This window comes from Octopus bimaculoides, chromosome 6 (assembly GCF_046866305.1).
Source record: "Octopus bimaculoides isolate indiv1 chromosome 6, ASM4686630v1, whole genome shotgun sequence".
NCBI lineage: Eukaryota > Metazoa > Mollusca > Cephalopoda > Octopoda > Octopodidae > Octopus > Octopus bimaculoides.
The window spans coordinates 49,626,839-49,641,838 of NC_142933.1; the positions used below are offsets into that span (position 1 = coordinate 49,626,839).

A 15,000-nucleotide genomic window follows, 5' to 3' on the forward strand; every position below is an offset into this window, starting at 1 on the left:
TATGTATGTACGTATGTAAGTATGTATGTATGCATGTATGTATGTATGTATGTGTGGCTGTGCGATAAGAAGTTTGCTTCCCAACTACATAGTTCCGAGTTCAGTCGTACTGCATGGTATCTTGGGCAAATATCTTGTACTATAGCCTCGGGCCAACCAAAACCTTACGAAAGGATTTGGTGGGACGGAAACTGAATGAAATGCATTGCATGTGTGTGTGGGACGGGTGCGTGCGTGTCACCACCGCTTGACAGCTGGTGATGGTGAAGAAACCGATTGAATAGGTACCAGACTTTAAAAAAATTCTTCAAGTCTAATAATCAAAACAAAGAAAAGAAAAATTATATATATATATATATATATATATATATATATATATATATATATATATATATATATATATATATATATATATGCTTGTATATGATATGTTGTGAATTTATGGAAAGAAATCCCATAAAACTCAACAATTTTACTAAAAATGGAGAAGAGATGTTAAAGTATATGAGAGATTCTATATATTATATATATATATATATATACAAGACAGACAGACAGACAGACAGACAGACAGACAATTAAAAACACACCAGTAGTTTCTCTCGCGCTCGATTCCACCTTCACCCACCTACGAGCCCAACATAAATAGAAAGTATTAGTTATTTTCTGCTTGCGTACACAAACCAAAAGTATTCCTTGAGATGACAACTACATATTTCCTTATGTCTTTGACATTAATACAAGATTCAGATGCCAAAGAGATAGGAAATATTCGGATTTCATAATTTTGAAAAATATAATAATTTGCTTGCTGTGCTAATTATAGTTGATAGCCCCTATTATTTTGAATATAATTAATGCGTTAGCCAACAGATTTTAAAACATTGCGAACATTCCAGCAATTATTTAGTCATTATTCTGTATGATACTTTGGTAATATAAACAATTAATTGCAATTTGCAGCTGTTATTGATTCGATTCGATTTGTTTAGAAGTATCTAAATATTCCAAATATTGGTATGATTCACTTACAACGATTAAAATATGACTAAGATTCGAAATCTTTACATCTCACCTCCTGCTTTCGAGTATTCAGCATAAAAATTGATTAAAATAAACAATGCATTCGTTGGTGAAAGACTTCACACTGACAGTGTCAAATCAAAGAATAAAAGATAGAAATGCGATTATGTATGCATGGTCAGAGATATTAAAATATAAAGAAAATCATGATTGATTCTCCGCTATCTAGTAACACCCAACAGCAGGTAGAATGTTCAAATCAGCAAAGCAAGAGAGAAATATTGATTTTTTTTTGTACAATTGATGACGTGAACACAAATATTTTATGACTGGCTATATTATGCTAGTTTAAACGTGATGTAAACAAATATATACAGAATGATATTGCTGTAGTGCAGATTTATATATTGTTTGTTAGTATAACCCATGATTTTACTACAAGGAAAGCTTGCATTCACAACAGCGTGCGAATCTAAATTTAGAACTACAAAATTTGCATGAATTATAAGCCGAGCAACTTAAAAAGCTGTCGTGGTGCATGCGAGAAAGCAAAAGGTAGTGGAATATATAGGATTCAGTTTCGAAAGCTAATTATTTCTTTTACATTGTTATCGCATTGAAAAAGCTCCTAAAGTCATATTTCTTTGTTCGTCCCTATTAACTTCTGTGCCTTCTGCCTATTTCACAAATCTGTTCTATAACCTAACGCTTTCACACCTAGTTTTTTAAAGTTTAATTTTATATAGTTTTGTTTCCTCCAATGTTATTATATTTGAATGTTTAGGCTAGTGATTTACAAATTGTACCACGTTGACAGCTCAAATTTTAATTCAAAGTTGCTTACTTTCAAAATTAGATTATGTGCCTTTCAACTCTAAATTTTAGTTATTAATTATGGACAAATACAGGAATTAAATGCTTAATAAGTACATATTGTGATTTCTTTTCACTTTTGAAAAGATATTCTGAGAATAATAGCAGCTTATTCGTCACCTTTTCTGAAACCATGGCTATTCCTTTCTCTGGGTGTACTGTGCAGTGTCCCTTCATTTATGTTGTAACCTCAGTATTTCGTATATACTATCATATACTCTTTTACTCTTTTACTTGTTTCAGTCATTTGACTGCGGCCATGCTGCAGCACCGCCTTTAGTCGAGCAAATCGACCCCAGGACTTATTCTTTGGAAGCCTAGTACTTATTCTATCGGTCTCTTTTGCCGAACTGCTAAGTTACGGGGACGTAAACACACCAGCATCGGTTGTCAAGCGATGTTGGGGGACAAACAGACACACAAACACACACACACATATATATACGACAAGCTTCTTTCAGTTTCCGTCTACCAAATCCACTCACAAGGCTTTGGTCGGCCCGAGGCTATAGTAGAAGACACTTGCCCAAGGTGCCTCGCAGAACCATGTGGTTGGTAAGCAATCTACTTACCACACAGCCAAAAATATGATTCAGTAGATAATATCTACAATTGAATATAGGAACTATAACTTCAATAATTATTACCATAACTTCTGCTACGTTTGATCGAAAATATTTTGACATAGGCACACTGTACTGTGTCACATGTTTCTACAGCAAAAGACGCATCAGCACATCAATTGACCGACGTTGTCATCAGCAAAATACGCTACTTATACATACACTAGAAAGAGTAGAACATACATATGGTTTCGATATTTTGTATAAATGAATCAAAAATGAAGTGAGTGAAATAACTCAGAGAAGCCAGTAGCACGTAATTAAACTGCATTTTTGCTAATGGTATATCTAATATTGAAGAATTCTTGATTCTTCATATTATTTCCATTTGTTATTTGGGTTTCGTCCGAATTGGCTTGATGACTCCGTTAATGATTCTGTGTGTGTGTGTGTGTGTGTGTGTGTGTGTGTGTGTGTGTGTGTGTGTGTGTGTGTGTGTGTGTGTGTATAGATGTATCTATGTATACATGTTCATTTAATTTAAATGACTAATTGAAACTTAGTTTTCGTTACTGTGAATAGACGACACATAATTTACACTAGAGTGTTACCCGTCATTTGAATGGTAACTTTGAAAGTACACTTTTGCCACCATCATTAGTCTCGCCAGGAAATATGGCTTACATACTGTAACAATAAACTAAGTTTTATGAAATTTCATGATGCTTATAAAAAATAATGAAATGAATACTAATTTTCAAAAGAAAAATATTCATTACTTTAACATAAAAATTAAATAAAAAAACAGAATTTCACATTTGTATATTTGCAATAAATATATGATATTATTTTTCTGAATTTTACCACATAATCACAATCTGCTCCATCGAAAGCTGTTATATACACACACACACACATACAGACTCACACACACATACAGACTCATACACACACACATGTGTATTTATGTATTTATATGTATGTATATATATATATATATATATATATATATATATATATATATATATATATATATATACACACACATTTATAAACAATATATTTACATATACCCCTTTTAAAAGAATACACGCACGCACACAACAATATATTATAGATTATATATGTGGAAACAGAAAAGCATAAATAAATTCTTTTATACAAGGCAAAGGTTGATGTAGTGAATGCTGTAAGCAATAAATTTTGAATTTATTGAAATTTATTTCTGATGTGGAGAAAGAAAATAAAATCTTAGCAAAATTGTTAGCGTCACTCAAAGAAAAGTCAAGCTTATATGAAAAAATAAAAATTAATTTATGAAGTTAATTTACATGTTTAAAGATGGCACAACGTGATCTTTGTTTGCCGGCAAGTTACAAACTAAGTGCATCCATTTTGGGATCTATTTTAAAACGGGGGCGCCAGTTTTCATTTATGTTTTATATAGTGTTTTTGGTACGGAAAGACTTTCAAACTTTGTATACTTATCTATTTTGTGTTATAGAACAGAAAAATATTTTTGTATTCGAATTTATTTCATGTAAAAAATTGTCTTATTTCGATAATTTCTACTAATCACTGACATCTATTCAGTTGAAAACAGTTAGCGCTGTAACGGTGTATATCGTATTAATCCCCTAACCCTAACACTAACCCTAACTAGATTGTTAACCGTAACCGTAACCGTAACCCTAACCCTAAAACTAACCCTAACTCGAGAATCCGAACGCTAAAATTGTTACACACATAGATACGCACAGCGTAATTTATTATATAAACAATATATGCGTATAAATTACGATTAAACCGGATGAAATATGTCACAGGGAATAACATTTTTATGACCGCCCAGCAGTAAACTCTATTCAGCTGAATAGACGTCAGTGATTGGTTGAAATTACAGAAATACGACAACTTTTACATGGAATAACTTGCGAATTCCTTTTTTTTTTTTTTGTTAAGAAGACTAAGAGTAAAAGATGTTTTATATGACACATTCTACCAGTGTCCCAAGTTTCAAAGTGTTTCGTTAGTGTTTCGTTAAGAAAATACTCGCGCCCCCGTTTTAAAATAGATCCCCATTTTGGTATATTTGACCTCGTCTTCAGAGTGCAGTTCAAATGAGACTAAATTTGTGGATACCTTTTTCCTTATAGAAAAAGACTTAAGTATGTTTTTTTGCCATTGTAATTTTCTCTTTATTGGATTTGCTTTCTTTAGATTCGTTAACAATTACCGCCTGGGTGAGCGTTCTTTCTCTAGCATACAAAGAGGCATAAATATATTAAGGATTTTTTGTTTTTTGTTTTTTCTTTCTTTCTTTCTTTTTCTGAACTGCATTTAGTACATCACCCTACAATATTATTATTCAAATTCGTGTAATTGACCTATTTGAATTAGCTCCCTTAGGTCTGTAGGTCTTTTGTATATTTATCTTTTATTTTGTTTGTGAGTGCTAGTGAGTGAGTGAGTGTGTGTGTGTGTGTGTGTGTGTGTGTGTGTGTGTGTGTGTGTGTGTGTGTGTGTGTGAATAAGCAGCTTGTCCCCATTTTGTTTTCTCGTTTCTCAGTTTTCTGTCACGCTGTAGGAATATAGGAATGTGGAAGGAGAAAGTAAGAACTATCCGTGCTGAGAGGGTTGTGGAGAGAAGCGGTGAGAGTGAGGGGGAGTATTACGAAAAAAAAAAAAGAGGTAGGACAGCAGAGCTGAATAATAACGACTTAAACCTTAACTGGTTATTGAAACTCGGAAGTTATGAAAGTCAAAAGTGTGTCTCAATGAAAACTGAAAGAAAATTAATAGCAGTAAAGTCATCCTGAATTCAGCTAAATGTACTTTCCTCAATGTTGAGAATAACTGTTCGTGTGTGTGTGAATGTGTATTTATATATATATATATATATATATATATATATATATATATATATATATATATATATATATATATATATGCATACATACACGCATGCATACACAGCTCTTCGAAACGCCGGTGTTAAAACGGGGGTAGCTGATGAAGAAGAATGTTCTCTATGTGGCTTGTGTGTTTTCTCGTCTACGTTTTGTTTGCAATGTCCTGTACCCAGATATGCACCTATACATACAGGTGGATGTCGGTATGCACATACCTGTACGTATATATGCATATACTCATTTACTATTTGTTTTTACATACATACATACATACATATTACGGTATCGACCAGAAAAAAAAAGTGGGCTTTCCGTGCCCAGCGGATACGAACCATGCGTACGAAAAACCCACTTTTTTTCTGTCGTGGGCTTTTATGCCCCAGTATTAGACTACACTTATACGCTTTAAGCTTATAAAATGTACTTCGCATTGTTTTAGCTTTCAGTTGATGCGACCTAGCTGTCTGGGCGTGCAGGCTAACGTTCCCCGCCAAATGGAAGACTATTCCGTCGCAGCTGAGTGGACTGGGGCAACGTGAAATGGAGTGTTTTGTTAAAGAAAATAATGCACTGAGAATTGAACCCAGATTATGCGCCTTCGCCTATTCACACACACACATACATACAATTATATGTTCATAGATGTGTAAGAGTGTGTGTGTGTGTGTGTGTGTGTGTGTGTGTGCGTGTGTATATATATATATATATAATATATATAATATATATATATATATATATATATATATATATATATATATATATATATATATATATATATATTGATGCGTTTATGCATTTGCTTTGCAAGATTCGTGATGTGAAAACGTGTGTTGAAACTAATATTATTATACGTGGGGTGGTCATCATTTGCCAAGTAGACACAAAATGGAATGAGCAGGACGAGAAGAGACACATGGGCGGAAAAACTTTGACAAATAAACTAAAAGTAATAATGATAAAGCCAAAGTGATGATCAGATAAACAGTACGTGTGTTTAATTGGTAAAAGATGAGCGTCCCCAAGTATAACAATATATATATATTGAACTAGCAAGCATGTGCGTTTTCTGCGATGATTTGAGAAGTGATGAGGCGTGACAATTCTGTAAATAATAATATTTCATAATTTTTAAGTTTATAAGCGATCACCGTGTATTGACAAAAGAAAATAGTCTAATACTGGAGCATATAAGCCCTCGACGGAAAAAAAGTACCCAGGAGACACGAACCATGCGTACGAAAATCCATTTTTTCTGTCGTGGGTTTATATGCTCCAGTATTGGACTATTTTCTTTTTGTCAATACACAGTGATCGCTTATACGCTTTAAGCTTATAAAAATATTCTTATTAGTTATATATTGAACTATTTTACAAACAATGGATACATCGCAGATCCGTACCTTCGGCGAAGTGCGATCATTTCTGCCGCTGACACAGACATTAGTAAAATGTTATGTTATTACATATGTGTGTGTGTGTGTGTGTATGTGTGTGTGTGTGTATGTGTGTGTGTGTGTGTGTGTATACAAGTGTGTGACTGCGTATGGGCGTGCGTGCGTGTATGTGTATGCGTGCATCTGTGTGTGTGTGAGTGTGTATGTGTGTGTGTTTGTATATCTGTGTTTGTGAGTGAGTGTGTAGCGTGTTTTTTTTTTTTTGTATGTGTGCAGGAGTGTGCGTTTCTCTTGAGATATATCGTGCAAATGCAATATCTGCACAGTGTTAGCTGGTATATCAGGTAAATCCAGCGAGACTGTGTTAGGGAGATTATTTCACCTCTAATTATCTGACATTCATAATTTCCTTTACAATTTTGCATTTTCTTTTTTCTTTAACTATGTCCAGAGTCTTTAATTCATTTTTCAGATTTTAAATTTAAATTATTTCGTGATACTGGGAATTATCTTTCACATTTTAACTTCGTGGGAACATCTCCACTGTTGAGAACCATTAATATAACTAATCTCTCTCTCTTACACACTCACTCTCTCTTTCTCTCTCCCCCTATCTCTCTCTCAATCTCTCTTTCTCATCAACAATTATTCGAATTATGCTTTTCTGTTTCATTTCAAGACATTCATAAAACATCAAAATGCAAACTAAATTATGAAAATCAAATGCATTCTTTCTCTGGACCATGAAAACGCTAACACACATTTCCGCCACACAGGCTCAGGGAGGTATGCACAACACACTCACTCGCAACCCCCCCCCCCCCACACACACACACAAACACACACACACACACATGAAAACACATACACACAGAAATACACACTGACTCAAACATACACATTCACAAACAAAATACATACATAAGGTATTCATATACACATAAGTACATATATATAATATATATATATGATGGGACTCGCAGTTTGTGATGGAGTCGAAGGTGAGCTGCCATTCTATACATCGTGTTTTAGACATTTTACTATAGAGGAGGTCATCCCTTTCCAGTCGATTTCATACAGTAAGTTTGGGATTCTGTGTACGTGCGTGCGTGTGTGTATGTGTGTGTGAGAGAGAAAGAGAAAGAGTGTGTGTATGTGGAAAAGAGAGAAGGGAGAGAGAGAGAGAGAGAGAGGGAAAGAAACAGGTAAAGGAGAGAAAGAGAGCAAAAGAGATAAAGTAATACCTCCTGGTATTTGAGAACATTTTATCCACCCCGGAAGGCAGGAAGATCTCGACTGAATAACAAAAACAACCCCCTTTCTCTCTCTCTCTGTCTCTCTCTCTCTCTCTCTCTCTCTCTCTCTCTCTCTCTCTCTTTCTCTTTCTCTCTCTCTCTCACGCATGCCGTGACGTTCAAGCCAATTCAGACTCCTCAGCATTGCTACAGCAACTAGGATATAAAAGTTACAAAAGCAGCCGTAGTTATAAATACACACATACATACATACATACATACATACATACATACATACATACATATTATATATATATATATATATAAACAGCAGCTTCGTAAACCTTCATCAGACGTAGCCTCAGAAATACCGCGACTATAGTTATTATAACATCACAATCACCAGACAGACTACAATTCTTTGTATTTTTTAGGCATCAGCTGTGTTTACATAATTGTAATAGTGTCGTGTACAGTCTGTGTGATCAGTGAAGTAGCTATGCTTCGCAAACAGTGCTGCTTACTCAGCTACACACAGTTATATACTGTGACGACCAATTCAACTTATTAGGTTCCTGTGTCCAATTTTAGGAGAGATTTCATATCATTTAATCTGAAGCTGTAAGGGTTTTTAGCAGTGTGTAATAGTTAGAGATTGCTTTTTACAAGTATATTAACGCTGAGCTATGAACTATATATTTATATTTTTATCGTGCGTTGTTGTAGGTAATAACATCACTAGACATAGTCAGTGAGTTGCTGAATTTTAGATATGTGAATAAACAACAGAACGCACCAGTATAGCGAATATCTACCGATGTATCTTTCGCCGGTAGCTCCACCACACACACACGCATCTACTACATATGTGGGAATTTCTGTCTGTGGGTGTGTTTGTGGAGTTGTTAGCTAACTCCTCCTACACCATTTTATCGATTTTGATGAAACTCGACACGTGAGTAGAACTCATGTCTTGAAACCTCATAGCATACTCAGATTGTTGAAAAAAACTCGATAATAGGGCCCCTGGAAGAGATCCTTACATATATCTAATATATTTTATTTTAAAATCCAAGGTAAATAACCCATTTGCTCCAGGAAGGGATCCTTATATATAGCTAAAGGAAATAACCCATTCATTTTCCTAAATTATTTCGTAAAAATGAAATTGAGTATTCTTATTCTTAGTATTTGAACTGTTAGAGTTATTTTCGCAATTTATCCAGTACAACCCTTAAACAAGTAAATAGTATTTTCCTAAACGATAAATCCACTTATTTCGGTTAGTGACTTATTCATGAATATACCAACACTAGCGCCCCTGAGGGTAATATTCTCTGGGAACGCACAAAAGCCCTTTTCAGAGTTATTTACTTTGAATTGTTATTACGTAACATGCTCCACGATTTTAGTATACATACCTTATTAGTATTTCCTCCTATGTTCTATATACTCTGGGAACACATTAAAGCCCTTTTCGGGGCTACTTTATTTGAATTTTTACTGTCGGTTAACTAATATCATGTTATTACATAACTGACTTCAGAATTTGGGTATTCATAACTTATTGGGAATTCCTAAAAACAAGATCCTGTGTAAGACAGTTCGGCATTCTCTGTAAATGCACAAAAACCGTTTTACTTTGTATTGTTGCTACTAGATTAGCGAAACAATTACGAGAACGGAACCAAGGGAATTACCGAGTACATTAGCATGCACACACACACAACACAATTACATACATGCATTTACATAAATACAAAAGACTGATACAGGTGTATATGGTATTATATCATTGATATCATATGCCAAAGATGTAATACAAATATAGCAAAAAAAGTAGTCTAAGATGTTTCTTAACAGCTGTTTCAAAACTTCAGCGACTGGTTGCTGTAAAAGTGTGTATTATGCAAGTCGGTGCGCATACTGATGCAGTAATACACATCAAACAAATAGAAAACATTATGGAAATAGAAACATGAAATCCCAGTATAGATCATGGCCAGAAGCTCAGAAGTACCGAATTCCTTTTGATCAGTATCAGAGGTTTAAAACTTTTCCTTACTCTATCAGTGCCTTTTCCAGTGACATAATTTTACAATGATTGTCAGTGATAAGCACAAACACGTCCACACATGCGCCCATGCGCACATTTGCCATATACGCACTTTACAAACATAAACACACACAAGCACAGAAACACAAGCTTTCCCCAGTTTCTGTGGAATTAGAATGAACACAAAACCATGAGTGGTGAAGCGATGTCTGCACAGACACACGCACGCGCGCACACCTGTTTGTACGTTACATGAATAGAGAGAGAGTGGGGAGAGAGAAAGAGGCTATCAAAATAGTGGATATACAAGAGAGGGATTTAGTGTCTGATTTACAGGGGAAAGCAAGCTCTCGTGACTGAAAGTATTTCATCTTAAATCTAAAGAATCTCGGCTAAACAACAACTATAATATTTTCATGCAACGGGGAATCCTCTACGGCTAGGATTTCAACCTTTATTTTATTATTAATTCCTATGGGTTTGATGGTATATTTCCATTTATTCCTTAGTCTCTTGTAAAGTTACATATTAAATCTCATTACATAAGCCTTTATCATACTCTTTAAGATAACATATTAGCGTGTTTCCATATATGTTAGCCCATACGTATTACATATATGCATATATACAGAGGTAGGAAGATAGATATGCAAATATACGTATATATACATAAATATGTATGTGTGTGTGTGTGTGTGTATATATATATATATATATATATATATATATATATGTATATATATATATTTAAGGTAGTAAAATAACACACGAGTTGATATATATAAGGAAAATAAGACAAGGTAGAAAATACTAAAATGATTTCATCATGAAGTACATTTTAGTACCGGTTTCCGTCTTTTAGACTTTTTTAACTAAGAGTAAAATAAGGAAAACAATTACATTGGAGAAAAAAATCTAAATTGGAGAAACTTTTTTCTCCAATTTAATTGTTTTTCTTATTTTACTCTTAGCTGAAAAAGTCTAAAAGACGGAAACCGGTACTAAAATGTATTTCATGATAAAATTATTTTAATATTTTCCACCTTGTCCTATTTTCCTTATATATATATATATATATATATATATATATATATACAAGATATGAGTGTATAATATATAGATAGATAAATGCATACATTTATATTCTTTCTGTTGAAGAGCGTAGCTCGAAACGTTAAAGACTTTCCGTATTCCCGAGCGTCATACTAATACATCCTTTTGTTGTTTACACCACCTGTCCTCGTCTGTTGTTGTTTTTTTTCGTACATTCTCCCACAATATATATATATATACACATATATAAATATACATATAATTATACACACACACACACACACACACACACACACACACACACACACACACACACACACACACACACACACACACATATGTATATCAGCCCTAATGGTTACTTCGACATAATATCAAATAACCACCTACACGAATGTCACTGATAGATTATTTCTGGCCAGATGCCAAAGGAACAGAAAAATATCATCTACGTAATATGAGAAAATATAAGAAAATGACTGCTCTACAAATTACATGAAAGCTTCAAACCATAGATTGATGATGTTCTTTGCGTAGCCGACAGTCCTCCTCCAAACAAGCTTGGTAGCGTAGTATCTGTGATTACATATCTGTGTGAAACACATGCGTCAGATATATAAACCAGCAAGACCTTTTTTACGTTCCCATGTCACTCGAAAGATTATTAAGACTACGAAGTCAATTGGTCAGGATGTATTTGTAGAGGTCTGTCTTCAAATAGCTGTTGTAATCTTGTTCGAATAACGTAGGAAATTACCTACGTAAACATTATCATTTTGATTACATCTCTATAAACTAACAAATGTGTAGCACTTACCTACACAAACAAGGTGTCTATAGATATACGCAACACAGTTGCATAAACAATTCCGTTTATGTAAACCCTCGGACAGTTTACATCAATAACAAACAGACAGATCGACGATTATATGAGCCACCTGGCAGATTACGATCCCTATGGCTACAAAATAACCAGATTACGAAGTTGTTTACAAAGATAACTAGATTTTATGCACAAAGTTCTTCTATACCGATCCAAAACTAATAATACTTTACATATAATACCGAAATGTAAAAATCCTCTGCTATACTCACATAAATCAATATATTATATCTACAAAATTACTATATTTCACACAATAATCTGTTAAAATGTTCGGATTTTGCCAAGAAAATCAGATCAGATCTACAAAATTATTGAATTAGACGTTCAGAATACTTGCCAGTGACTGTACTGCTTGCTACATTGGGTTTACCAAAGACATAAAACCAGCATAATCATAAAACTACTGAACTACACAATTTACTAATACAATCACTGTATTATATTAAGTTGGATTACTTCTCTCGCATTTACAAAATAAGCAACATAATCCTGTATTTTTAGGGAACATATTTTACGTCGAATGTCCAAGTCAAATATTTATATACCTAAAATAGCTTTTTGTGTATTATTAAGTAATTTATAATACTCTATAATAAATGTTTCGTTATTTGGTAGAGTATCGGTCAAAACATCTGTGGTATTTAGTTACAATTCCTTAAATTGTGAGTTCAGTTCACACCAAGCTCAACTTTGTATACAGTCCTTCCGAATTCGTTAAAATAATATAAGAGCTAAAGACTTGTTGATTTAATATTCACATAAGACAGAACTAGATATGAACGGAATTTTAAAAGATGATATAATTTAGTGGCTTTTTAAAGCGGTAAATAAATTTGTGCTAAAACAAACACGGAAATCTCTACAATAGAAAGAAATATATTTGTGTATAATATACAGGCTGTGTTATACAATAATTTATATCTAATGCGTAACATAGAAACAAATGTGGAATGTGTGATGGATTTCGGTTAGCATTCTAAAACCATTATATTGCTTATGATATGGTTATACAAATGTAGCACATTATATATCTGACCTTTTTGATACACAAACACGTAAATAACAGTAATCGTTTGGCTTTTGCAGATGGCATTGCACATGTTCTCCATGATGCAGATTGAGAGTGAATTTTATTTATACAAAATTTTCTAAGTATACATTTGTATATTTAAAAATGTCGTGTTCTAAATTTCTTGCTGACGGGTTTATTGAGATGACATTTATATCTTCATATTCACCACACGTAAATGTGTGTGTGTGAATGTACACACACACACACACACACACACACACACACACACTGGAGTTAGCATATTAATGTCTCGAGGCATGCGCATTCTGTACCTTGACAAGGCAGATAGTCATGCAAGAATACAAAATCCCCAGCGATCTTTTAAAGCATGAGCTCAGAGGTTTTTGACTGTTGTTAAGATATAGATCAATATTAACAGAATCTGCAATAGCTAAACTAGGGTTTAGCTATTGTCAGTTTTATATGTAACTGTTGGCAGGTAACAGCGGTCGGCAACAAACTGATAACAGCTCAGTTCAGAGTTAACATAATATAACTTTTACATGAAACAATTAGCAAGTTCTATTTAATAATAGCCCCACCCCTACCTTATCCCAATACAAATGTTAGTTTGATACCTGCTTGATTGATTAGCTGGTTAGTTGGTTGGTCGGTTGGCTGGTTGGCTGACGGTCTTGTCTTTATCCACTCAGGCTTTACATCGTAAAGTGAGAGACGGAGGGAGTACAAGACAGATGCAGAGATAATTATCATAACAGATGCAGGATATGTGCACGTGCGAGGTTTGGTGGCAGGCAATGAGTAGAGAAATGTTATACACACACACACACACACACACACACACACACACACACACACACACACACACACACACACACACACAGTGAAAGAGAAATGATCAGAGATATTGGAAGAAGTGGAGTAAATGAAAGAGGATTAAATGACATGGTGATAAATATTCTTTTGAAAATTAATGTTCATTTTATCATTTCATATAAGCATAAAAAAATTCAAGAAAAACCATCTTATAATTATTGCACGTATGGCATATTTCCTGATATTACCCATGGTGACAAAGGTATACTTTCAAAGTCAGCCGTCATATGTTTGGTAACAGGTTTGGCTCTGTGGTAAGAAGTTTGCTTGTCAACCACATGATTCCGAATTCTGACTCACTACGTGGAACCTTGGGCAAGTGTCTTTTGGGATCTTGTTCAAAACGGGGGCACCAGTATTTTCTTAACGAAACGCTTTGAAACTTGGGACACTGGTAGAATGTGTCATATAAAATATCTTTTTCTCTTAGTCTTAACAAAAAAATGTACATCGCAAGTTATTTCATGTTAAAGTTGTCGTATTTCTGTAATTTCAACCAATGACTGACGTCCATTCAGCCGTAATAATTAAGTTCTGACTACGTAAGCAAACGATTCTCAAATGATTCTGGCGGTGATAAAATTATTATTTCCTTGTCAAAAAATGGCTGAAGCATATTGGCAGTAGCTAATAAACCTTTCTATTATAGGCACAAGGCCTGGTTTTTGAGGGAAGGAGCAAGTCAATTAGGGTTAGGGAAAACGAACACACGTGTGTTGCCTCTCTGCAAAATGTCAGAAGTAATGGAGATTAAATACGCTTTACACCGCTTAAACTGCCAAATGAGTAAGTATAAACAGCTGAATACTTGTCAGTGATTGGTTGAAATTATCAAAATAAGACAATTTTTTACATGAAATAAATTCGAATACAAAAATTTTTTTCTGTTCTATAACACAAAATAGATCAGTATACGGAGTTTGAAAGTCTTTCGGTACCAAAAACACTACATAAAACATAAATGAAAACTGGTGCCCCCGTTTTGAACATGATCCATCTTTTGTTATAGGCCGACCAAAGCCTTGTGAGTGGATTTGGTAGATGGAAACTGAAAGAAGCCCCTCCTATGTGTGTGTGTGTGTGTGTGTGTGTGTGT

General features: G+C 34.1%; 1 protein-coding gene and 1 long non-coding RNA gene across 3 annotated transcripts in view; one reads left to right on the plus strand and one right to left on the minus strand.

Moving 5' to 3' along the window:
* The window catches only part of LOC106868175 (uncharacterized), a 339,683-nt gene that overhangs the window by 306,921 nt on the left and 17,762 nt on the right, over positions 1-15,000 (minus strand). The gene's annotated exons all lie outside the window — the stretch shown is intronic.
* Positions 1-15,000, plus strand: part of LOC149135054 (uncharacterized) — a 126,102-nt gene that overhangs the window by 104,329 nt on the left and 6,773 nt on the right. Inside the window, exon 1 of one of the 2 annotated variants that reach the window (XR_016242114.1) lies at positions 1,024-1,578. The exons of the other annotated variant lie outside the window; for it this stretch is intronic. This is a non-coding gene — a long non-coding RNA (uncharacterized LOC149135054). Of the gene's footprint in view, positions 1-1,023; positions 1,579-15,000 lie in introns of those variants that run through there. 2 annotated transcript variants of the gene reach the window in all.